Here is a 26,986-nt window from a genome sequence, read left to right as displayed (position 1 = left end):
AAGACTCCAAGAAATCAATGTTTTCGATTTTGAAGGGAATGCTGTTACAGCCAGAAGGTCCATTACTCAAAGTACAAGTTTCACTTTTTATTCTGGCTTGGACGTTGAGGAAAACAATGTTCTCCAGTTCTTGTAAAGGAAATGTATCTAAGCCTTATTTCTCATTACCCAACACTTGGAATTAATCAATACCACTGTACATTACTGTGGTTTCAACAAACACCAAATGTGCTAGAGATAGACACCTTCTATTAAAAGGGGTTGTATGTAAAATGAACATTAAAGAAACCAAACTCAGGAGACTGCCTTCAGGATTCAGGTACTTATCTCAGGCAGCTCATTCTTTCCTATCCTCCTGACCTCCCCAGGCAGGCGGTAAACACCAGACATCCTCAGAGGATCCAGCCTATGCAAGATTCAAACCTTTGGCAGTGCTCTTCTTCCTCTTATTGCTGACAATACAGGAAGACCAAGCTAGGTGGCACAAACATGAAACTCAAACAGATCTGGGATACAGACATCTTCCTTATTATATGAGGAAGGAATCAACTTTCAGTACATGTGCTGTTTCATTTATCATAGAATGGTTTGGATTAGAAGAGACCTTAAAGATCACCTGGTTCCAAGCCGCCTACCATGGGCAGGGACACCTTCCACTAGACCAGGTTGCTTAAAACCCCATCCAACCTTCTCCCTATTGCATTTTGGCTTAGCTGTAGAATGAAAGGAACATTTGAAAAATATGAATCTAAATGTGTTAGTTCATGAAACAATTTTTTTAACCAAGAATAGCATCACTTGTCCAAACCCAAAAGATCGGGTTATTTTTATGCTTACTATAAGTAAAAAAATAGTAATTTAAAATTTAACCTTTCAATTCAAAATCTGCTGACTTGCTTTAACAGCTGCAGATAAAGACATTGTCTGTACCTAAATCTGTGAACAGTGGGAAAAATGCTGTAAGAACAAGCATGTTTTTAATTCATCTAGGCAAACACAACTGGCTGGGAAAGTCAACCAGGTTTAAAGTCTGTCTCTGTGGGAACAAAATATTTGTGTCCAATGTACAGCACATATCCATGCAATGTGTAAAGACAGATGTCGAAAATAACACATAACTGGGATGTTTTCTTTCTTATCGCTTCTTAAATTCCTTTCAAAAGAGTGTTCAACTCAGTGAGAAAATCTGTTTCTGGATGGTACCCTCAAACATGTTAGCTGGGAACCTGTTCTAAATTAAGACAAAAAGATGCTGGATTAGAAAGTATTAGAACTAGATTACTTAAGGTCAGCTGTTCTCAGAGATTTATTTAGAGAGCAATATGTTCTTCATCACACATAAACCCTTCAAACTTCACACAGACTACAGTAAAGAGCAGATTACAAACACTCAGAGGTGCACTCTTACACGAAAGGTTCTCCCACAGCTCAGCAGAGGAAACAGTTGCATAGGGAGAACAACCACAGGTCATCCTTCCATTATTGCAAACTTCTTGTTTCTAAGCGAACAAGTTATCTTTCTTCAACATGCAGAGAACAAGTGAGGGGGAAAGGCAAAAACCCCTAAGCAACCTGACTAAACCAAGCTAAACACAAGAGCAAGAACAGGCTTACATTATTCATCATTTATCCCACCTACAGGCATTATCTCGTAATAAACACAATACAAGAAGGACACCTAATACTTCATTATTCTCCGCCACTTTTCAATAGACATATGAACTTCAAGTTTCACATTTCCTTCCCCCTGGCACCTACTTTCAAACGTATTAAAGCAAAGACAAGTTTTGCCTTTCCTGTGGTTCTTGCAAAACAGCACTCTTGGGCTTGAAAACCCCAAATTACTTGCCATACAGAAGCAGACTCATTACGTCACCTTGCAACTGGTACCAACGCAGAAACTTTCCTCACAGTACCAATCCAAAACTTTCATTGCTATAGGCATTAGCATGGAAGAGAGTATACTGGAAATGAGACTGTCAGTTTTCAAATAAGGCACATTTCAAGGCCTTTTTTTGTGTGCATAAGAGCTGCTTACACTGTGGTTTCTGCACAAAGGAAAAATAAAATTAACAGACAAAACTTGTGAAACCCAGCAATGAGTGGGATCTAAGACACTTCTCTTAAGGGGACTATCCAGAGAAGTTATGAGTATTTTGCATTCCCATGAAAGGGTTAGCATGTCATCGCACTGACATGCTCACAAAGACGTAGCTTAAACTGTCAAACAATACAATAGCACAGAAAGGATCGAGCATTTTGGCAAAAAAGATAATGAGTTTCTGAAGGAATATTATGCTGCTGAGTGTAGTGAGAACAACCAGATCCAGCATCAGCTTCTTCACCACTGGGTTTCAAACTAATACCACTAGATACCTGCAAGGAGAGCTCTATGAATATTTCAAGAGGAAAGGGCAAAGAGTTGAGTGAAGTCCATCTAGGCTGCTCTATTATTTCCACTGTGAAAGACAAGTCTTCTCAAAGTACTGAAAGTTTCAGGATATCATTTTATGTAATCAGGGTGTTAAAATGCTTATATTAACTTAGTAAGTTACTAAAGAAATTTTCAAGTATAAATGTAAGTTCACATGCTGTCTTCATCAACAGAAATACGCAGCACACATAGAATTTAATGGGTATAACTCTGAATTTTACAGACTATTAAATCCTTTGTTAAGTGAAACCATGGAATCACGGAACAGTTGCGGTTGGAAAGGACCTTAAGACCATCCAGTTCCAACCCCCCTGCCATGGGCAGGGACACCTCACACTAAACCATGCCACCTAAGGCTCTGCCCAACCTGGCCTTGAACACTGCCAGGGATGGAGCATTCACAACATCCCTGGGCAACCCATTCTAGCGAAATGATGTAAACAAAAAAATAAAGCCAAACTAAGAATAAAATTAAAAAATAATAATCAGAGAGCACAAACAGATCTGCCAAGGCTGAGCTCCTTCAACTGCTTGCTTATAAACAAATTAAGGAAGTAAAAAGAAGAGGTCATACTTTCACATGACCTCAGAAGGTCACACAACACGTAGTTTACGCAAACACTACGTGGAATGGGAACACCATAGCCACACTGCCTTTTCCGAAGTCGCTTTATTATAGTGCTAATTCGTATTTTTACATTTAAATTACCATATCCTCAAATTTATCCTATTTATTTTCACCAATATGTTTGAAAAAAACCCACAACCTATCAGTGGCCACAGGTACTTCATCTCCTCTCCTGGCCCTCCCAATTAATGTTATATTCCTCCAGGTACAGTTCCAACTTCATCACGAGGAGTTGCTACCTCCATGTTGGCTGTGGGAACATGCACTGTGTGCACCGACAACACAACCTAACATTTTTATCCTTAAAGTAGGCTAATTGGTTTTCCAAGTCTGGTTCATTTGTCCAGAGAATAAAACAAAAAGGAAATACTTTTAATTTTGTTCAACCTCCAAGGACCAGAGCAGTTAAAAAGCAGCATCCATCAAACTCACTTTACCATGGACTCAACAGCTGGAAAAAAATAGTCCTGATGAAGCACATTACACTTCATGCAAAACATTCATGAAAACAAAACTTATATGATCAATGCACTACAGCTCTTGTCAACGCTGCTGCTTCTATTCATTCCATTTACAAACAGATGTTGGCTTTAAAAGGAGCAGACTTCTGATTTCAATTTCTGTGCTGAAGCTGGAAGGAAAGGGCTGACACCATCAAAAAGCCAACTTACAGACACTGTGAGGGAATCCCAAGGTTTAACCCTTGGTTTAAGGAATTGTCTTTAAGGAAAATGAACGTTTTGGTTCATCAGGTAGCCACTCACAATAGCAAACTGAAGTGTCAGGACTCAGAAAGCATTTCAGCAACTTTGCCCCATTTCAGAACTGTACTACTTATAAAAACATAAAATCATGACTCCAGTTCCGTGTGTCATCTTCAGATGCATTTAGCAACTGACCTGCTTCACGCCCCTTAGAAAAATACGCTTATTAGGAAAAGCAAACACCCAGGACAGCACAACTTCTTGCACCACATCACGGAGCCCTCTCCTCCAGCTGCGGCCCCACTGAACCCCACAGAACCGCGGGGCTCCGGCTGCCACCCCTCCCGGAGCCGCTACGGGAACCCGCCCGCTCGACCCCCGCGGCCCGCCGCCAAAGGACAAAGCCTCCGGTCCCCGAGGCCAGCACTGCAGCGGCCGGGCCCCTCGCTCCAACCGCGGCGGGACGCACCGACGAGAGGCGCCTCAGTAAGGGGAAGCGCGGCGAGGCTTCACCCCCACCTTGCCCAGCCCTCCCGCCGGGCAGGGCGGCCCGGCCCCACCGCCCCCCCCCGGGGATGGAGGGTCGGAAACCGTGGTGTCCCAACAGGCCCCAGCCGCTGCAGGCCCCGGGGATGAAGCCCCAGGGGGTCCCCACCCGCCACGGTGGGGCAGGGGTTGCCCATCCCCGGCCAGGCCTGGAGGAGACGAGCCACCTCTCCCACACGGCAGCGGCGGCACCGGGTCTTACCTGCGGGCTGCTTAGGGGGCGGCGGAGCCCGGGCGTGCATGGCGGCGGGCGAGGAGGGGGAGGGAAGGGGAACGGGGACCCGGCCGGTTATCTGAGGCCTCCCGCGGCAACCGCCATCGAGGGGGAACCCATGTCACGGCGACAGGAATCGCGTCGTTGCGGCCCGGCCCCCTCCCGGCGGCCACCGCCTCCTGCCCCGCCACCGCCCACTTGGCCTCCCGGCAGGCCCCGCACCACGCTGCCGCGTCCGGAGCAGCGTCACTTCCCTTAGCGGTTCAGTAAATAAATAAACTACCGAGCGGCGGTACCTTCCCCGCTCCAGGTGGGGTTACACAGCGGGGGAACCGCGCCGCCTCCATCTTAAGTGCTGGCAAGCCGCTTCCACCGCGGTGGGGCCGACATCTTGGGCGAGGCCGTGGGGGACGCTGCGGTCGCCATGTTGAGGTCGGGAGGAAGAGAGTAGCGCCAGTTTGTGGAGTTTTCCGTGCCCTGATGTAGGCAAAATAAGGTGGTTTCGGTTTTTTATAGCTCTGTTGTTTTATTTACCCTTCAGGGGTGTTGTATAGGCTGCGCTTGGTGATGCCCTGCACTCGGTGCTAGGGATCCTGTCAGGGATCCCATGAGGGATTTCGGAGCCGTAAGAGCGTTTGCCCGCAGAGAGGTGCTGAAAGCAGGCGGTGACACAAAAAATACCTATCCAGGATCGAAATAGGGAGCTTGGTGCGAATCCCTTCTCGCAGGCGGTGCGGGAGGAGAACAGGCGGAGGGGCTGCGCCTCGCGGGTCAAATGTGGTACCGGTAGTACCGGGGCAGTGGCCCCAGTGGAGCTTCTCTGCCGTGAATACGATCGTGCTTATGACCTCGCTGTGGGAAGGGTTGATTTCCAAGTCCTGAGGGTTAGGCTGGTGTTTCTTCATAGAAAATGGTTTATTGCAGAGTTTCACCCGTTTGAAGTTGGAGGGGAGAGTACTCTGATCCCATATGTATGATTCCCCTGCCCTGTCTCCAAACCCATCTCTGGAATAGGCTGCCCTACCACTGTTCCACCTTTTATGTCTCCTGACCGCAGGGTATGTTCCTTCAACTTGAAGAGTGTGCAAATCGCGTAGTCCCGGTGGAGTCCCTGAGCTTCGCTTGGAGGCATCAGGGTCTGCCGGAGTTCAAAGAGTAGCTTGGTACCCATTTGTTTCTGGAAAAGACGTTCCTATGTGCCTACGCTTCACAGGGAAGGTGTGTACGTAGGCACCCTGTAGGTGCAACACCAGTCAAGGTATGCTTTACTTGAACTGGCGTTTTACAGTTTTGTTTGCTTGTTGGTTGTGCAAATGTTATTATAAAGGAGAAGACTGTCAAAAAGGCATACAGGGAAATACTCTAAAGTATTTTTAAAAATACCTGTCTTTTTTTACCCTTTTCCCAAGGAGCAAAAGTAGAGAACAGTTTGAGCTCATAGAAGAACATTTACAGCAAAACCACAAAATAATTAGATATAATAACATATGTGTGCTTCTGGCTTTAAAATACTTTGTTGTTTTCTGATGCTTGTTTACTGCTGAATATTGCCAGAACTACAGGTACATTAGGTCTTTAAAAATGCATAATGTCTTTTAAAATAAAGTGCAAAGTCTGCCATTCATCCTTTGACAGCCCTGAACTGAACACTGTACTGCAGTTACACTGTACAGTAGTTAGAACGTGCTGGGAAATTGCAATAATAAAATAGAGATCAAAGTGTAATATTAAAGCTTTGCTTCTACAGAGGTTTAAACAGCCATTTAAGCACACAGTAGTTTGGCTGAGGAAGGCTTAAAACAAGGCTATTTGTCGAACTTTAAATGGTTGAGGTAGGCTTGTGGAATAAAAATTACTCAAATGCATTTAAGGGTAATTATAATTCATCTACTAATTTAATAAGCAAAGCCATTGTGAAGCATGGGGAGATTACATTGTTAATACAAAGCTTCTGTTACGGTAGGAATCCAGTTAAAGTAGCTGAATATAATAATAGGTGGCTATTAATGAGGCTGTGTTAGTTACATTTCGCCGCCTGGTGGCTGTTTTCTGTATTTCAACTTAGCACTGGCAGGGCTGAAGGAGCAGCTGTGAGGAAACCGGAGGATAGCGCAGTTTTGCAGTCAGAGGTGTTTTACCTTCACGTAGAGTAGAATAACGTCTTTTGCATTGCAGGGATGCAGCGGTGAATCTGTAAAAGCAGTGAGATACTTTGTTGTAAAGCAACAGACTAGATTCTTTCTTCCCGTATGTGGCAGTAGCCATTAAGTTTTAGGGGCCCAAAATACGCACGGGTGTGTGGTGTTAGTCCATGGAGAATCATTTCCTATTCCAGCTGTGTTTACTTGATAGTCATTGACCATAAGTGTTAATCACTCTCAGGGCAACTTTGTAAATATTATAATTAGAGGAAGTAATTTAATCATTATCTTCACTTACACAGCTGTTGTATCAATGATTTGAATAAGTGTATGAAATAAACACACTGCCTTTAACCTCCCCAGACAGCAATCTGAGCCTGAGCACCCTAAAGAGAAGTATAAAGGCCTTCTGTGGAAAAGACCAAAGCCACAAGCACAACCATGTACCACAAGAAGAGAGCCAGAAAAATCAACAGTGTCAGTAATTATGCCCTAGAATAGAAGGAAATTTGTTAAATAAAATTCCCAGATGATTTAAGGAAGTGACTCATATCCTAAGCTACAAAGAAAGGCAGAAAATCCCTCCAAATGGACCCTGCCAGTTTGACCAGAGGGAAATTTCCTTTTCTTTCTTGGTGGTATTCAGTTGTTTCTGGACTAGAAGCTTTGATCAGTAGGAATCTGTGAGTCTCTAAAATTTAACTTGAATGCAGGATCAGATGAGAGGTCAATGTTCCACATAAATTAAATGAAGGTGATCTTCACTTGGGCATTGTGTGAATGATGGACAAGATGTGTGGGGATTTCTTTAGTCACTCTTGTGTAAGCTTTGCTGATCAAAGGAAATTACATTTGCTTATGAAGGCAGGCTGACTCTTCATAATAGCATTAACCATATTTTCTAGTAGTTCTGTGAAATTGAATCCATGCGATACAGCACTAATTTCAAGGTTATATTTTTAACATATGAAAGTTTCCTTTATGGAATTGCATGGCTTGTAATGTTTGTATGTGTTATTTGGAGATTATTCTAGAGTGGTGTTCAGTCCTTTTTCAAACATATGGTAGGGGCTGTTTTCTTCCTATACATGCATACTTCCCGAGCAATTTCGTTTCTTACAGCATGGTGAAGAAGCATTGTAACTTTGAGATATCCATCTCCTTGTGAAGCCTCTCTGCATAGTGCAATAAACGTTTTAAGTCAAGCAGGACTGGTCTTGGTAACTCTAGGTCCAGTTCTAACTTGTCGGCTGCAGTAAAGCAGCTTTATCAGTCACTGCTGCTGAGTCCTGAACTGTCAGGAGAGGGCGCAGCCTTCTTATGGAAATGGAAAAAGGAATCGTGGTGTGTTAGGATGACTCAGAAAGGTTCTCGCAAAAACCGTGGTTTGGAGGTTCAGACACTCTTTCTGGATTGGGAATGGAGGATAGCAGGGGAACCTCTTATGGTCTACATCTATGTCCTTCATAAAATTTATTCATAATTCTTAAGAAAATTGAGTATAGGGAAACAATTTAGCTTTTTATTTCTCATTTTAGAGTTTTACAATGTGGTTCCTGAATGTAACTTTTAGTGGTGCTATAAGCTGTACCATATATTGTATAGTGTAATGCAGAATGTATATCTGAAAGATAATGCACTTTTTTCCTCTTTTTCTTTTAGTTTCAAAAATATGTACACTACAACATGGCTCCTGGCAATGGAAGCTTTTCCTGTCTTCCCAGCTTAGTGGATGGGGGAGAAACTTGTTCTAATCAAAGAGCAGATAAATCCTCAAACTTCAGCTTGCTCTCCTCTCTGCTGTGTTTGGCAATACTGCTGATCAGAAACTAGATAGTTGCCATCCTGAAAAATAAGCATGCTTTATTTTAAGTTCACTACTGAATCAGATATTTGAAGATTGGAAATATAGAATGAATTTAAAGTGATCTTTAGACCTACCAGATTATTTCACTAATGCCAAAGGGCGTTCATTTCTGCTATTGTCAGGGCAATGCCAACTCATTCAAATATTTCTGTGAAGTATATAAAAACCCCAAGCAAACTGAAGACAGGAAATCAAACCATTACAATTTATCTTCACAGAATGCTTTTACTTTTTCTCATTCTGACATGAAACTGAATTGGCACATTTCTCTGCAGTGTTTTTAATTCAGTGAATCTGCGTTTATCTTAGCCCGTTATAGCTGAAATACCCCCTAGTACTGCATTATCAAACAGAAGGAGCTTTACTGGCTGAATTTGCCGATCAGGCTTTACATGAAAATTGTTTGTGGCTGTGGTTTCATAAGGTGGGCATTATGAGAGTAGCTGAATGAATAATACATGCTTTCTGCTGCCTTCTAAATGTTCAACAGTTAGTAAAAGAAAAAATCTGTGGTTAGTTAGCTAAGTTAAAGCTGTAGCTGAGCAGAGAATGAACTGTTATTAAAGCCAGACTGCCCGACTCTTCCACAGTATACTGCAGAGCTCTTGTCTGTGTTAGAGTTGAGTGAGCCAGGACTGCATTTTGGCTCCAGGGCAGCCCCCAAACATATTAGGGACCCCCTTGTGAAGACCCCATCGGGGTCTGTAATCTGGCTGTGCAGCAGACAGCCTGAGGGTCTATGTTCCCTGTGGTTCTGACAGTGTCTGAATTAATTCCTGCTTCATGTTGTCTCCATGTGTCTCTGCTGACAGTGAAAGGAATTTGCTGAGCATGGCCTCCCCATGCTAGGTGTTAACCATTATGACAACCCTTATGCGGTAGTCTCTCTTTCCTCCCTGGGCTGTAGTACCTCTCAGATTTTTTCAGAGGCACTGAGATACTCTTCTAAACATCTCAAATGTCCATGTCTCCTGCATCACTACTACTTCCTTTAACATTAACCTCTGGGCATGCAGAATGACCTAGCTCTGGTTAGAGCCATAGTGCGAAAGAAGGCATTGCTACATAGCAACCCGTTCTCTTTTGATTTACAAGCCATTAAAAATCCCAGAATTATCCTTAAACAATACTAAATGTGTTAACTAGAAAGCACCCTATATAGTTACAGAAAACAGATGAAATGGCTGTTATTTTAGATGGGTCTTAGAAATCTACATCTGAAGGGCATGTAGGTTCTTTGATTTTTGGCTCAGGCTTATTTGGGCAAGGATTGGGCTACCAACAGCAGTGTTGGGCACGGGTTTTGATTAGTTTTGGTTGATTGGTTTGGTGTTTTGGTTTTTCTCTTCTGAGGAACTCCTTTCTGAGTCTTGACCACGTTTATAGGTTGTCGTGGTTGTTACAGGTTGTTGTGGTTATTACAGGCTGTTGCTGAAGACAGGACACAGGTGATTTTGAGCGTCTAATGAACATGTAGGCTCACATTCTTGACATATGAGGGCTACCCAGTGGATTAGCCAGCTCATGAATGTCAAAACAGCCCCATTTTACCACTGTGGTTTAGACCATATCCTCAAAGTGGCAGAAGTTAATGGCTTCAGTGTAGCAATATTACATGTACACTTGGCCTCAACATATTTTTATGTGTAACTCATCAGCAGCATGTTCAAAGTGTATGTACATTTGAATGACAGCAAGGCTTACCAGCAGAGGCAAGAGACAAACCAGTGTAGCTGGCAAAAACCAGCAGGTGTTGGCAGTGCTGGTATGTTCAGGTGTGAAGGAGATGTAACAAACTTGAAGATGAGTGCAGACTGAAAACAATTGACTTCAGCCTTAATTTAAGTGTGTTAGTTAAGCTAAGAGGAGAAAACAGCTGACAAGTGTAGCAGGTCAGCAAGCTATGGACAGCCCAAATGATGTACAAGCAACATGTACTATTTTCTCACAGGGCTGACACTATTTCGTTCTCCTAGAAGACAGTATTATATGAGTACCTCACTGTCAGCAGGATAGCAAGCTTTTTGGCTCTCTCAGTAGCAAAGCTCTCCAGTGTGACTAATTGTTTATTTTCTTTTCAATATGGGCTCTGAATGTAGAAAGCCAATAAGAAAGTAAATCAAAATCATTAATTTAAAGGCAGTCCCTTACCTTTAAGAGGTATGGCTTGTGAGTTTTTTACATTTATGATGAAAAGTGCTAGCAATGGTTGAAGACCATTATTCTGTTTTAATGATCCAACTTATTTACTGGCCAAAATTGAGCTGATTTCCATAGCTATTCTCCTTCCTTGTGCGTCAGCTCCCTTCTGTGATGACAGGAGTCAAAAGCCTCCAAACACCCTTGTAAATCAGCTGGTAGGAAATGCTGAGCAACAAACTACTAACTGTGTATGTGAGGGGCACTATTACAGCAGTCTCTTGCATACTGAGCTGTTCAGGGTAATAACATATACACCTGTAATCTCCATTAACATCTACTTTAAGGCTTTTTCATTTCTAAGGCATTTCAGATGTGGCTGTTTGGGGTTTTGTATCCTGGGCTGCATCAAAAGAAACGAGACCAGCAGCTCAAAGGAGGTGATCCTGCCCCTCTACTCTGCTCTTGTGAGACTTCACTTGGAGTATTGTATGCAGTTCTGGTGTCCTCAACACAAAAAGGACATGGAACTGTTGGAAAAAGTCCAGAGGAGGGCCATGAGGATGATCAGGGGACTGGAGCACCTCCTGTATGAAGACAGGCTGAGAAATTTGGGACTGTTCAGCCTGGAGAAGAGAAGGCTGTGTGGAGACCTCATAGCAGCCTTCCAGTATCTGAAGGGGGCTATAGGGATGCTGGGGAGGGACTCTTCATTAGGGACTGTAGTGATAGGACAAGCGGTAATGGGTTCAAACTTAAACAGGGGAAGTTTAGATTGGATGTAAGGAAGAAGTTCTTTACTGTAAGGGTGGTGAGGCACTGGAATGGGTTGCCCAGGGAAGCTGTGAATGCTCCATCCCTGGTGGTGTTCAGGGCCAGGTTGGACAGAGCCTTGGGTGTGTGAGGTGTCCCTGCCCATGGCAGGGGGATTGGAATTGGCTGATCTTAAGGTCCTTTCCAACCCTAACTATTCTATGCTTTTACGATTCTATATATGTAAGATGAGCTGCAATATCCTCTTGTAATTGCACAAGTTCATTTTGTATCTGTATGTCAATGCAGGCAGTGAAATTCAGGTGACAGGTTCAGGTGCTTTAGGTAGGTTTTCCTCATGAACCAGTGTTGTGTGTCTGTCAATGAGGCATAAAATAGAAATCATTTAAGTTTGTTTTTTTTTTTCTCAAAGATCATGCCCTTTTCACAGTGAATGGCAAAATGTCCATTATGTGTAAGTGAAAATCATAATAAGTTCCAGGTTTTAAAATGGAAATGGCTGAGGTTTTCCTGGTTTAGTGACAACTTTTCTCAAAAGCAAGTGCCATGCAAGGAAACTGGTTCCTCTTCCACGTATTTGTCAGAATCCTTCTCATTGTCTTTCAGACTTTTATCTGATGCCTGTTTTCAGTACCGCATGTGCCGATTTTATCCTCAATCATGTTTTTCTGCAATGGGTTTGCTTTCTTGATCTATGTTCATTGAGATGCAGAGCATCTGGGATTGTAGGCATATAACAAGGGTAGATGTCAGAAAAACAGGGTTGATTTCTAGAAAGCACTTACATGAGAAATATGTGAGATTGCCATATATGGTCTTAAACTACCTCACAGCGTTGTTGTCATAGGTAAATGATAAACAACACAGAATCTAGAGAAAATACCATGCTCCAAATAGCACGATGTTTCTGGATGCTGACAGAAGTACTGTCTCAGCTGCCCTGTAGTACTGCATGCAATGGCTTTTGGCTGCACCAGCAGTCAGGATGAGATCCTCAGACAGAGGGGTCTCTTGGTCTTTGTGTGGTCCCGTGTAGTTGTCTCACAAGCAGAAAGAAGCAAGAGTGAACCGCTGACATCTGTACCAAGAACAGGCAGAATGTTGGAAGGAACAGACTGAAGGGAGCCTGGAGAACTGGTCAGGGAAACAGCAGGAAGACAGAGGCAAGCACAAAGGCAGTGGGGTGGATGAGGAGATGAGTGGTCCATCGTCTACCCTTTCAATATCTAGGATCAGTCAGAAATCTCTTGAGAGCAGCTGAGCCAACTCACTGCCATGAGGAGAGCTAGGAAAAATGAGATTAGTTAAGTCCAGGTGCCTGAGCAATCTGTTTAAATTCAGTAGGCTCTAAGTAGGAACCCTTTTTCTAAATCATGGCTAGCTGGATTTCAGTGCTGGGAAAAGGGTGCTGTCTCTGAGCCACCTTCCTGGCTCTAGTAAGCAAATATGACCCCAGCAGGCTTATGGGTGTCACTGATGTGCTCTGAAGGAGCCCTTGCTGGGGAACACTTCTCACCATTCCCTGCATCTGTGCTCCAACTGTACAGCCAGAGTGCAGCCGATGTAACTTCAAAGGAGCAGTGAGCTGCAGTCACCCCATCTCTAACCCAAGCCTATCAATTTATAGTGTCTCGTCCTTGTTGCAAGGAGCCTTGATTCCCACTATAGCTGAGAGAGCTATTTTTGGAGCACCATTTTGGACTCTGTACCCTCATCTGGCCTGAGAGGGATCTGAGATAAATCTCTATGTTGAATTCTCATACCCTTTCTTCCATGTATGCAGTGAGTTGGAAACATGGCTCTAAACAGCACCAAAAGCACCAAGACCTGTCTTCCCAACATAAGCTGATTGACAGATTTTTCAAAGGAGCATCTTTGTCTCGATTTCCCTGCATTTATGGAATTGTGTATATTGTGGTCTTTTCTGTCTGCTCTGTCAGATGTAAGTCAGCAGTTCAGTGAATTTAAATGAGGGACTGGTGCTGACTTACAGTTGGTTTGCACTGAAATGGCATTAGGCCAGTTGCCCAGTTGTGGAATGTTATGTGAGCAGAGCAGATATAATTATTCTCAAATTTGGCCACAATCCATATTTTATCCATATTTATTCATATTTTGCTGTGAAGGCAAAGGCAAGATTGGCATTATCTTGGGATTTCTCCAAGACAAGAAATCCCCTGGGCAGAGAGCATATCCTCAGTAACTCACTGTCTACACCATACTGGGTGGAGTTTCCAACAAATTCTCATCTATGGAGGAGACAAGATGCATGACCTTGCTAGTGATGCAGCTATCACCCAAAATCAGACCTCTGTCTCCCTGCCACCATGTTTCACTTTGGAAATGTTGCAGCTTATGAGCTCATTCACAGCTCATTGAGCCACAACACATTGTTGATACAGAACCTGTTGACAATATCCTCGATTTTTTTGAGGAGCAAAGTCTCCTGTGTATGGCATCATGTGGAGCAGGAGGGAGTTTGGGGAGCACTGCGGACATCTCTCACCAGTCAGCTGCTTGTTCTTACTGAAAGAAATGGTGGGATGTGAACTATCTTCCATTCAAAAATAACATAAGCATTTTAGCACATTAATGCTCCTCCCCCATCCCCGGCAACATGTCTTTGTATCTTCTGGGGTCATTTTTTCTGAATTGTGCTGATGGAACTTGATTTCTATCAGATGGCCCTTTGCAGAGTTGCTTCAGGGATGAGGAAGATACAGACTGAACCTGCTGGGGTGGCTGTTGCATGCTGACCTATTCTCTTGCTACCAGCCAGTCAGGGTTGGTTGGTGTATCGACTTGGTGGCTGCTGCGCTGTAAGTCTTCTCATCTTTTTTCCCCATATAAACGTCTTCAGATGCAGTTTGACAGCAGGTTACACTGTGAAGATTTTTCCACTCTCTAGTTCTACACCATCAAGACATGCTTAAATTATCCTACAGGATGCACCTTCAGAGAAGCCCGTGTTACTTACACATCCCTGGTTTTGACTGACAATTTCTACGCTGTTACTAGATAGGCCACTTCTCTGGAGAGTCCCCCTTTCCCATCTGACAGAAATGCAGGCAGACAGCTTCAGTTCTGTGCTACCTAAAAAACCTGAGGTGATAACTCCCTACAAAGCGTGACAAGGAGTCACTGCATGCTCTGGTTTGCCTTAGGGCTGGTTTGCTTTATAGAGCTGGACCAGTTTCTTCTGAGTCAGATTCTGTTATATGCAAGGTACTGTGGTGCCTTTAATTCAGTTTAAGAGTGGATGAGATGGGTTCCTTCCCCCTTCACAGTTATTACCTTGTTATTACTGTTTGTTAATGTGTACCCTGGTAGCAGCAAACAGCTACAAGCATGCCCCAGGGCCTGGTGCGGTAAGTGTCCATGGTGTGTTTTTCTCTCTTGATTGTTCAGGAGTCATCATTGCATTATAAACTTATCTCTACAGCTTCTCAAGATTCATTCTTGCCCGTGGGAAAGCTTCATGTGTGAAAAGTGTTAGGCCTGGCTTTCTGTGGGAGAGGCTGGACCGTTACACCCCTGAGCTGAAAGATGACTGCTTCTTTTTCTGCAGTGGTACTGATACGAGGTGGCAGGCAGCAATAGATCAGAGCTGTGTTGGACCCCAGTTTAAAGCTGGCCCTGGGTAAGGCTCTGCAGTAGTCTGTAAGTTTCCCTTGGAAGGCAAAACTTCATTACAGAAAATATGATGGTGAATAAGTGAGTCTCATGAACAACAGGAAATAATCTCTGCAGTTGTGGCAGCTAGTTCTAGTTTGTGGAAAATACACAGTATTTGTGTGAGCTTTTGAGTACTGGTTTTATTTCCATGATTCTTTTTGGCTGATATAACACTTTGACATTGAATTTTAAACCATTTCACCTCCCAGGAAGCAAACATCATCACCACAGGACCTTCTCTGGTGCTGTTTGCATTTCCCATTGCACTGGTATCACTCAGCTATGAAAAACCAAAATCACTGTTTTAACAAGGCAATGGTTGTTAGAAAAGAGCGGTTTCCCAAGGGATAATAGGTGGTAAGTTGCTCTATTGGTAGAATGCAGCAAGTTGCAGTGATACCTATCTAACACACGTGTAGGCTTTGGACTTAGTGGCATTAAAATTTTTTTGGAAGTCAGGAATAAATCTATGTGTGACTGCCCCTATGTATTTGTGCAAAGGACAAAAAGAAAACAAAGGGATGCCTGCTTCTTTCAGCAGTTAATATTGTTTGTGTGCATTATGATTATTTTCTGAGGGTTTTGTGTATGGTCTTTTACTGTTAATGGGCTGGTCCTGTGTAAAATTCCTTTGGAGGATAGTCCTGAGGAGCCAGCTGCAATTAAAACCCAGAAGACTGTGTCACAGTCTTTGATAGCTCCTTCTTTGACTCATGTTATCTTTGAATTACATCCTTAGTGCTGTCACTCTGTCAGAGTTAGGATCACCCTTGCTTAGGTATTTGCTCGTGAAAGGTTTAGTATAGTGCTAACCTAGTTAGGAGTCTGAGGGTTTTCCTCTCACTTGGCAATAAAAAAATGCCTGTAAACGCAAAGTTTTGTGTCTCTGAAGTCTTTGGGTTTAACAAAATAGATGAATGTTGTTTCTCTGCTTCTGCTGTCCATCAGTATCTTTATGCTCAAATCTTTACTCAGTCTTCAGCTGGACAAAGCAGACAAGTAAGAATTTGCAGTAAGAACACATCAGGACTCCTGAGTTTAGCTGAGATGGCATATAAAAATAATATTGTCTTAGAAAATGAAAAGCCTGTGTCCTGCGTCTGCTGAGCAAGGGGTTTCATGGCCATGTTTTTTTCCAGTGCGCTGGCAGGTTCACAGAATGGATGCATTCTGACTGCTGCTAAATAAGCAGCTGGAGGGCTGTTGTCTCTGTGCAGGGCCATGGGCTTGTTCCCTTTCTGTTTTCAGGCACTCTGCCCATTCCCCCTCCTTTGTAAAGGCCTTGTGGGAGGGTGAGCACACATACATCATAGCGTTGGTCCTAGCTGAGGCTGAGCTCAACAAATTGCTTCTGTCCCAGTCACCCAGAGGTGGTCACTTAATAATGAATACCTGCTATTTATACCTTTTGGTAAAGTGCTTTGAATCACTGTTGAGCTGACTGGGACTTTGTGTGGCCAGCGATCATTCACCTATCTCTGGCATTCAGCCATTTTAGTGTGATAAAATGTAAGCTATGCACAAAACTGGCAATCCAAACCAGCTCAGGTTAAATTTGTTTGCTGCTGTAATCTCCTAGACATCGGTAGAGTACCAGTATTGTTTTCTCTGCATTCAAGAGCAGGAGACAACCATGGAATGAAGGCTGAATACTGAAACATTTAGCATTCCCGTGCCTTTTGCAAAGAAACTCACTAGCCAAGAGCTATTTGGTAGCTGGGGTTCTACGCAGTCTCTGTGTTTTGCTTTATCTGCTGGAGCTGAACAGCTCAAAAAGGAGGTGGAGTAAAAAAAATTGCCCTGTTTAGTCTTAAGCAAAACAATAAATCTGCTTTCTTGAAATGTGATTTGTTGACGCAGGAGTCACGGACAACGCAGGGACGATCAATGTGATCAGCGAATGCCTATTTATTACAAAGCTTTAACTCCTTATATACCATTTCTTACAGGCACTTACAGTGATTTGGCATATTGGGATTGGATACATGTCTTGAAGACCCTTAGCGACTAACACATAATTGGTTAAGCACAGGTGTGAGAACTTGAACTCGAAAGCTTGCCAACAGTCCACAGTTCTCATAACTCAGTGAATTACAGCTTCTTCTTATCTTGCTTGCTTAAGCTTCCTTGGGCCTCTCACGGCCTTGCTGTATCTTTCGGGATTATTCAGAGTTTATGTACCAATTATCCATTCTCCCATGAGAACACTGTCTCCACAATGATTCTGCTTTATCTGGTTTTATGTTGGTTTGGAAGGGGAGGCACGCAGTGTTTTCCTATTGTCTTCCTGTTTCTGGCCATGCAGGACCTTCTCTAAAGCCACTGAAAGTTCCTCTAACCAATAATCGTTTGGATCTGGCTAATAAGAAACTCTGCTCTCAGCAATATGGAAAGTAATGAGAAATAAATGAAGGTCCCATGCTTAAAGAGCCTTTTCCAAATAATTTAGTGTTTCTAGTTGATAGAGTGTGTTGTGTTCCTTACTCCTAAGTGTAGAACATGCTTGCATCACCTGTGGGATGCTAAGTGCCTTGGCTCCTTCCAGGGCTTTTGATTCAGATCTTGTTCCAAGCCTGGCAGGAGAGGTGAGCCCCCTGTGGAAGGAGAACTGGAAGTGTTCTCTGTTGTGTGAGTAACGCATAACCCTTTGCCTTCAGCCCTGAATGCCTTTGCTGCTCTTCACTTTCTTAGGGTGGTGGTTTCCCTCTTGCTAGCAGGTGCTTAAAGAAGTAACTAGAGTCTCCTATCTGTGGCCTGTTGTTTCCAGCTTGCTTTTGTTAAACTTCAAACACAGAAGAAGTGTGTGATAGGGAGATCAGGAGTTTGGGTGCTTGGTAGGAGGAGAGTGTCCTCAAGGTCCCTTTATAAACATAGGAGCTAAAGCCTCTGGAAGACCATTCAGGGCATTAAATCTGTCTCTTCTTAAATCATCCTCTGGAGCAGCGTCTCTCTTTCCACTGCCTATATAGGGAACCCACAGAGACCAGCCTGAATTACTGCAGCTGAAATTAGATGCTGCAGAAGGTGGCATGAATATACCCCTGCAATTTCAGTTCCTACTCACCCGCTTGAAGGCTTCCAGTTTTCCCATTAATGGAGCCACTCAGCTCACCTAAGCAAAAAAAGCTGACTTTGTGGAAGACACTGTATTAAGCATCAGTCTTTATTGCACCAAATAGCTTTTTTGGATCCTCACCCTGGGAAGCTGTTGACACATGTTCGAATCACTGTACCGCCTTCTCCCAATAAATGCATGTGTAATTGTATTTGTGTATACTAGTTACGTGTTGCTGAGGAAGTTCTGACATGCTGATATATGCCTGCATGCCAGCCACAGCCTGTGGCGTCATGGCCGTATATGGAAGTTCACCTGTGAAGGTATTCAGCATTTCCCTTTGGATCTGTTTGAGGTCTAAACCAAAGAGCTTAGAAGAGGATAAGTGTAGCTGCTATGTGCCTGGGACAGGGGCAGTCCCTGGTAATGGAAATTGTGGCCTCCCCTTTGAAGCCTGGCTCCCATAACCCTGACTGCTATAAAGGATGTTTCTTCCTGCCATGCCTTCTCTAGAACAAAATGTTCTCTGTGGAGTGGTATGTTCTGAGAGGCCAAGGCTGACAAGTCCCGTCCAGCACTGGAGGTAGCACTGGATGGCTTGAACATAAAGTAAGCCACAAAAATTGTCTGGAGGCTGGCCAGAGGTAGGTGGGAACAGGCTGAGGAGGTAGAGGTCCGTTTGGTCTGGAGCTGTGGCTATGTAGATTCAGTGTCTAAAATCCTTTGTGGGGAGAGAATGACATGGAGGGAGTCACTGACTTCAGTTAAGTAGGGGGGCTCCTTAAGGCAGGTGTAGGGAAGGTTGAAAGGACACATTTCAGCATAATTAGAGGCTTTTCTGAAATAAAGATAAAGCTTGATATGCAAAGTGTGAATTTCATGTTGCATTACACCCCCTGGAGTAGGCCTTTATCTTACATTTGCATCAGGATATGTTAGGCAATATACCACCACCTGCAATTTACTTTGACTATGATGACTGTTCATTCTTATAGTGTGGATTGAAGCCATGTTTTAGAAAAGCTTCCTGGCTGTTATTTGGTCATTAGGTTGAAAAGGTCTGTGTACCTTGAAAAAGGTGGTAATAAACATGATGAAAGAGTGTAGAAAGCTAAATGATACTGAGAAGGTAGTTTAGGGTCTTTTCTTTATTCATCCACCTATTAAAGAATAACAGGGCGCGTAAGGACACGGAAGAGTGGTATGCTGAAGGCAGACAGGAATTTTCTTTGCTATAAACATGACAGGATCCTGAAAGATCAGGCATTTAATAGGCCCCAATTACAATCACTGCAATATCAGTGATAAATACATAAAATTCAAGACTATTGAACAGGTTTCAGACCAAGTTTACTTAAAGAGAATTGAAAGAAAAATCTGTCTGTGGTCACCTATGCTGTAGCTGTCTGCCACAACATCTTCTGTGCTGTCCTCCAAAACACATTCCAGTTAGCACAGCCAAAGACTCTGAACTGTTTGGACTGCCAGTTTTATCAAGTGTAATAAGTGACTGTGCTCCTGTGATGGTCTGTCATCATCAGTTTATACTGAACACAGCAACAGTCTGCAGGAAGACACCTGGCATTCTGACACCTACCTGAATGGTTGCTGAATGCTTGAAGTGTGCCTCAGTTATTTCTTCAAGTGGACCTGTATTGTGGTCTACATAGAGAAACTTGGCTTGGCTCTTAGTGGAAAGGTTCAGACCTTGAGCGGTCCTGTACAACTCCTGCCTAAACCAGCCCAATGATGGGACTGTTAACCTGGCTGATATTATCCCATGGAGTTTGAAGCAGCTGCTTCTGCTTTATGAGACATATAAATGCTTTACAAGACACAGAAGTTCCCAACAGCTGCTGCTTTACATCTGCACAGGCAGCTCCTGCTTGCCTCCCAACTGAGTGTGCTTACAGGCAGCTTGGCCCTACCAGCTGTGTGCTCACATCTGTACAATTTTGTGCTCAGTAATAAACATTCCACTTCTGCAGTCTTGATAAGATTTAGTGAGCCAGGAACCTCTGCACCACACAGGCACCCCAAACACTTCTTGCTGGCAGCTGGGACCCAGGCTTGAGCCTTGGAAGGATGTCTATGGATGGCCGTCAGCTCTCATTACTGGCACAGAGGTAATTTCATGTGTTACGGTACCGATCAAGGCAGGAGAGAGGTGGACACTCTGACTTGCAAATACCTCATCTCCTTATCCTATAAAGTGAAATTCACTGGCCAATGTGAGGCAGACACAGCTCTCAGAGGACATTCTTAGAGGTAAAAATGCTGTGCTGGTCAGTTGTTGAACTTCTAAGCTGTTCATTGCTGTCCTTTCTTATACCCCAAGTGAAATGTTTGCTGTCATTGACCAGGAATTCATCTGTTGGCATGTTAATATGCATGTGTATGATCATCCAGTTGCTGCAATTACTCTGCGGGAATCTTGTTTTTGATCTCTACTGCTCTCCAACACTAGCGTGGGGTAATGTATCATGTTCCCTAGTGGCCAGTGACACACACGATGCAGGTAATCAATACAGCTGGTAGTACCTAGAAACAACAATAATCATAATTACAACTGATTTCCCTTTCACTGGAAAACATCATCTTCTAGCCTGCATAATCTCAGCCTCAGCTGTACAATGCATTAAAACAATCATGTGCTTCCCCTTGCTAAATAGAATCCTGTTACTTTGCCTGAGAACATCTTTTGACTAGCTCAAAGGTTAGGTTTATTGTAGGAACCTTAAATGAGTTCATACTGCAGCTCAGTTGCTATCAATCAGTGCACTTCCACCCAAATCAAGAGAGATCTGTCGGTTTGCATCACTCAGATTGTGATTGCTGTATTTTATATAGGGGAATGTGTGTGTGCATCATCTTTTGAATTCAAGGTACAGCAAACAACTCCCTGCTAAGAAACCTGATCTTCCATGTTCCAGCTTCTTCTGCATTATTTAAGTCACAACTGAAAGCACTCTTGAGTCAGTAGAGGCTGCAAAAAATGGATGGGCTGTCATTCAGTTTTCACTATTACCCCCCCCCCCCCCCCCATTTTGGAAGGATTTTGCATTACAAATAGCTCCCCAGATCCCAGAGGAGCTACTCACTGTATAACATTACTCGACCTTACTGTTGTATATTCTGGCCCAGAATAACGTCTCCCTGGTGAGCACGGGAGGGGGCTTGAGAGCCTGAACTTCAGTGTTGTAGCCAAAAGTCACAGTGATGAGACATTAAGTGTGTGCAAATCGGTATATTCCAAATTACAGCACTGATTGCTGAGGAACTGTTGTTGCATCTCTGTTCTTCCCTCTCCCTGCCCACAGAATAGCAGCAGTAATGCTAGAAATGGCAAGGAGCAGTCATGAATTAACACAAATTATAAAGTTTGTCCGTGTTTAAAGTTCTTCAGTGGGTGGTGCTAAATAAAGTACACCTTGGTCAGTGTAGAGGACACATGAAGCTCTGAAGCCACTCCTCTGGCTGTGGGGTTTCCAGCAGTGGTTCTTGCTCATGGAGAGGACCAGGCATCCCTCAGAGAAGGCAGTGGAAATGGAAGGGAATGGAGGTGGAAGCTCTGTTCTGCACCCACACAGTAACCCAGAGTTTTACCCCTCAGAGTCTGTTTTGTAGCCACTGTAGCTCATTGTACCTTTCTCCCAACCCGGGTGCAAAAGAAGCCCCACTATCACTGTTGTGGCCTTTGTATTTTTAAATTAAAATATTTTATTGTCCTCTGGAGATAGTAGTGAATCTGTTGTTTTTCCAAGAGTATTTCTGCTACCTAGAGCCATATTCTGCCCTTAGTTATGGTCTGGATCTCTTCTGGATAGTGATATCTTTCCCACTGAACAGAAAGTTTCTTAGAGAGCAGCCAGGAAAGAATCCTCTTTGCCTCTTCAAACACACAGTGCTGGAGCTGCTACTGTAGCTTGTCATACATTACAATACTGTCAGCACTGGCTTTTCTCCCATCACAAGGGTTTTTGACGCCAAGTCAAGGCAGAGCCACTGAGCACTCAGAATCCTCCAGCATCCCCATCAGCACTTGGCAGCAGTCTGCTCCAAGAATGGAGCTCTGCTTCTCTGCCCAATTGGAGCAATGCCTGCCCACAACCTCTGGACACCAAGGAAGCATGGCTCCTTGCTGTTATAGCACCAAATTTCTTACTGCTGCCTGTTAACTCTTTTCTCTGCTGATGAGATTTACTGTTCTGCTACAGTGTTTTTCTACTTAACCAGGCTTTTGTTCCTACTTTTCACAAGGAAGCTGTGTTCTGCAAACCTGGAGTCAGCATAGCTCAACATTGCTGGTGCTTCTGATTGCTGAGGGAGACTTGCAGGCCTCCTTACGCCTGCTGGGGAGAGCTGCTGAAAGAAATGTCCTTCTCAGGGTCTTTCACAGAATGACACCCCCTCCCAGCATCCCAGCCCTGGTCTAGCAAGGCACCAGTGTGGAAGCTGAAACCTCAAAACCTGAACAGGATGAGTAATACGTAACTTGTGGAGAAGGCTGGAGCCGATGTGATTGTTCCAGAGCCATCCTCTATTCTTAGAGGAGTGGTGAAAGTCATAATTTAAAAATAAGATCCAGTGCAGTGCTAGCAAAGAGTCATGTATTCGTGGTATTCCTGTGAGTAAATCCCTCTGCATGAATTGGCTTGACTTCAAGCTCAGAAACACACCATCAAAATAAGGCCCAGTTCTGGAGCGTCCAAAGTCCTGATGTGAATGGGAGAGAATGACACATGGCACTTGCCACATCAGGTGCTCTCAGCGGAGTGAGCAGCCGCTTCCCTTACTTACCCCCCAAACCCATGTCTGTAGTTTATTCAGTGTTACAGGTTAAATGAGAGGTTTTCAAGGGCCTCTGCAGGAATTAGTGTTGTGGTTTAACTAAGCACCACACAGCTGCTCACTCCCCCCTCTTCTAATGAGGTGGAGAGGAGAACTGGGGGAAAAGAGTTAAACTCATGGGTTAATATAAGAACAGTTTAATAATTAAAGTACAGTATAATACTAATAATAATGAAAAGGGAAATAACAATAAGAGAGCTATAAAAGAAGGAAGAAAACCCCGAAACTGACAAACAGCAGGGATGCAGAATACAATTGCTCACCACCCTCTGACTGATACCCAGCCTGACCCCAGCAGCAGTCAGCCCCTTCTGGGTGACTCCCCCTGAGTTTATGTACTGGGCATGACGTCTGTGGTATGGAATACCCCCTTGGCTAGTTTGGGTCAGGTCCTGTCTCTGCTTCCTCCTGGCTTCTTGTGCCCCTCCTCACTGGCAGAGCATGAGACTGAAAAGTCTTTGGTCAGGGTAAGTGCTACTGAGCAACAACTAAAACATTGGTGTATTATCAGCATTGCATTGTTCTGAGACTGAAGCCAAAACACTGCACTGCACCAGCTACTACGAAGAAAATTAACTACATCCCAGCCAAAAGCAGGACAGTTAGCAGATACAAGTGGTGAAATCCAATGCACACATTCCCCTTTTTGAAAATCCCCCTCAGGCACTTATTGCTGTTATGTTCTGCTGTCTGGTGGGGACTAGATGCTGTTTTGATACCATTCACAGCCATTTCTGGTTTGCATTTAGGTCACCTAATGCAGTGGTTTAGCTCAGAATCTCTAGATGTCTTAAGATACGCCCTTTCAGGGTCATGTATAGTAAACAAAGAGCCAATTTCAGGCTGTTTTGAGCAGGGATGGCCACAGATCCATGCTCATGGGTTAGAGCTAGGCTGAACTTGGGGGGAGTATCTGATTCATAGTGATTTTATCAGGAGCAAACCCACAGAACTAGCTGTATTCGAATTCTGTTCACCTGCTGCTTCAGTGCTGTTTGGATTTTGAGGTTTCCCTCAGAAACCTCACTCACTTTTCACAGCCACAACTGGATGTAGGGCACAGTCTTTTCCCATTTGGGACATGCAGAATTTTTCCAATAGCTTTAATTGAAAGAAGCTGAGATCTTAAAGTTTCCTCTTGCACTTAGGTCAACGTGAACTTCAGTTAGGGTCAGGCCAACAATTAAAACACTGGGTCTCATAGTAACATGTCTCTGGAGCTGATCCGGTGGTTTTACACCATGTAGCCCTCACCCATGAATTCAGCAGAGTGAAGTGAAGCGTGTGTGTGAGTTGCATTGCTGACAGGCTGGTTTATCCTCTGCAAAAGCCATCAGCAATCTGTGTCTCGTGGCCTGGTCGTAAGGTCTGAGTCGTGCCTGTTGACTGCGGAGGCTTACACTGCCCAGTGATGTCAGCGGGAGTCTTGCATGAGTAAGCAAGCTATTCTTTCCTCTAATGATATTTGATCTGTGTAGTGCATTTAAACTGTAAAGGAGTTTTACACAAGCTGCTACCAAATCTCCACATCTCATTCTGCAGTTTCACACTACGGTTTTATGAGGGAAAGAGCTACCTCTGAGAAACAGTCAGGAGATAAAAGAAGGCAGAAGTTAAAGCAGTCAAGAGGGTGTGTAATGAATATTAATAATTCAGATAAAAGACAGAACAACCTGGTGAAGATTTCACAGTTTATTGTTATTAAAATTTCATTAGGAAATTGGCACATCAGAATAGTTCTGTGGTGAGTGATACATATTACTGTTATTGCCCAGTCGTTTTGTGCACATCCCCACTTTTTAAAATCAGAAGGTGATGAATATAAGACATTTCACCAGCTAACTGTGAAACTGCTGTGCTTTCTGTTGATTCTATCAAATGGATAATGCAGACAGAAATAGTCCTCTGATCATACTTAAAAATAATCTCAGTTTTAGAGTATGCCCTAGCTGAAAATAACTGGAGATGGAGAGCTCGAAATAACCCTTTTCTTATGGACCTATTTCCAGGAAAGTCAATGGGATTTTTGCCATGGATTTTAAAAGCAGCAGGATGTAGTTATTTGTTGACAGACAGATGGAGAGGCCGTGCAACAGAAGCTAGGGAGGACCTGTGGCAAAGCAGGAGTTTATTATTTTGATCTTGCACATGCTGCTGAATCTCCTTGTTGTAGTAATTGTGTATGTTCATGACAGCAGTGATTGCTGGGAGGAGCTGGGAGGGTGTATCAAAGCCAGATAAAGCGTCTGCAGCTCATTTTTTCTCCCCGTTTGGGTTGGCTTTGGTTCTAACCCCACACACCACTCACGGCACAGTGACTTTTTCCTCTAAGCTTCCTGATCCACGTGAGAAAATCAGAACAATTCCCACGATTGCAGAAAATCTCTCCAGGTCACTCACTGTGCCTAGGGCTGGTGTAGCTTTTCTTCCTCACGTCTGTGCTTATCACAATGAGCATTTAGGGTTGCCCTCAGCCTGACTCTCGTTCCTCAGACTCCTATCAATTCCAGGGATGCTGGGAGGTTGCTTAGAGCTGCCACCAACTGTGGTTCTGCAGTTACCTGCAGGGAAAGGTTACTATAAGCAGCCTCAGTGCAGAAAGCAGAGCTGCAGATTTCTGTGGGGAGCACTTCTCGTAGATGGGAAGCCAGATGAACCCCACATCAGATATGCTGTGGGGAAAAAAAAATACCTTAGGAGCATGGCTGCTCCTATATTTTCCTATGACTTTTAAAGAGCCTCTTTTAAAGGCGAGTAGGAACATGAACTCATTCATGCCTTCCAAACTCGTAAGCAACGCTGGTTTTTGCTGTGTGTCCTCTTGTGGGTTGCAGAAGGTGGCAAATGCCCATCCCTGAGAAACTGTCATGCAGCTCCGCAGCCTGTGTGCTTGGCTGGCTCTGAAATGCCCACTGCCTCCCTCTGAGCTCATACTCCCTTAGGACTACAGCACATCATGCTACTATCAAGCTTGGGAGTGCCATGGCTACTCTGTTCTTGTTTCCTCCACTGTGAATAGTGCTAAATCCCAGAAGATAAAAATCTCAGTGCTGCTCCCTCACATTAAAATCTCAGGGCTTCAGTCTCAGCCTCACAGCAGGAGAGTGACAGGGGCGGAAAGCTGGCACAGCAGAATGGTGAATCAGGCTCTCCCTTTGGTTTTCAGGCTGTTTACTCAAAACAGCCCTTGAGAAAGATGCTATGCCTCAAGCAGATGTCACATTCAACCGGTTTAGCAATATTACGCCTATTTCTTCTCAAGCTAGTCAAGGAGGGGAGGAAGAATATAATGTATGTTAGTGCAAGTTCACATAGACAACATATGAATATTTAGCACAAAATGTTCTTTCAAGGTGGGGCAACCATTTCTAATTGTGACACTGAAAGAAGGTATTTTGTAACATTTTTAACAACTTGCCTGTGAGAAAGTGTTTCTGTGCAGTATGTTTAGACACCGGCTACCTCACATGACACTGAAGTATTTCAAGGCTCTTTCTGAGTAGGCAATAACCTCCCTCCCCCCTTTTTTTTATTAAATCAGCTTTATCACAGTCCATTCCAAACACAGCTGAAGAATTTGGTCAAGGTTTTTTGGTTGTTGCTTTTTCCCCTCTTTGGAAAACATAAAGCTTTGCCAAGTTGAGTGATTCCACTCCACATGGATTTTACCCATTCAAGGCTTTTTTTTCATTTCAGAATGTTTTCCTCATTCCAAGGAAACCACGGAAATATATAGCTAATAAATTCTACCATAAGATTTCAGAAGTTGGTTCACACACTCACTTAGTCCTGAAGAACTGCAGCTTACAAGAAGCTCACAGACTACCTGTCCCTACTGAAAAAACATACTGAAAATCTGGCCCAATTTGGAAATAGTCTTATTTCAGGTCTAGTAGGGTTTATATCCACAACATCTGAATAATTCCTGAACTGTGGAGACAAAAAAATTCAGACATAA

At 43.7% G+C, this 26,986-nt stretch overlaps 1 protein-coding gene and 1 long non-coding RNA gene across 2 annotated transcripts in view; one reads left to right on the top strand and one right to left on the bottom strand.

The window, feature by feature from the left end:
• AFTPH (aftiphilin) overlaps positions 1-4,779 on the bottom strand; it is a 48,809-nt gene extending 44,030 nt beyond the window's left edge. Inside the window, 1 exon segment of the mRNA XM_061356200.1 lies at positions 4,515-4,779. The gene's annotated coding sequence lies outside the window, so the exon portion shown is untranslated.
• Positions 4,780-6,626: 1,847 nt separating this feature from the next.
• On the top strand, positions 6,627-15,550 carry LOC133213746 (uncharacterized). The gene is made up of 2 exons (XR_009725867.1): positions 6,627-7,144; positions 14,143-15,550. It is a non-coding gene; the product is annotated as an uncharacterized LOC133213746 (long non-coding RNA).
• The last annotated feature ends 11,436 nt before the right edge of the window (positions 15,551-26,986 follow it).

Source organism: Neopsephotus bourkii, unplaced genomic scaffold, assembly GCF_033783945.1.
Source record: "Neopsephotus bourkii isolate Nb327-2 ecotype Australia unplaced genomic scaffold, CSIRO-AGI_Nbou_v1 NB_845, whole genome shotgun sequence".
NCBI lineage: Eukaryota > Metazoa > Chordata > Aves > Psittaciformes > Psittacidae > Neopsephotus > Neopsephotus bourkii.
This window is presented reverse-complemented; position numbering and strand designations above follow the sequence as displayed.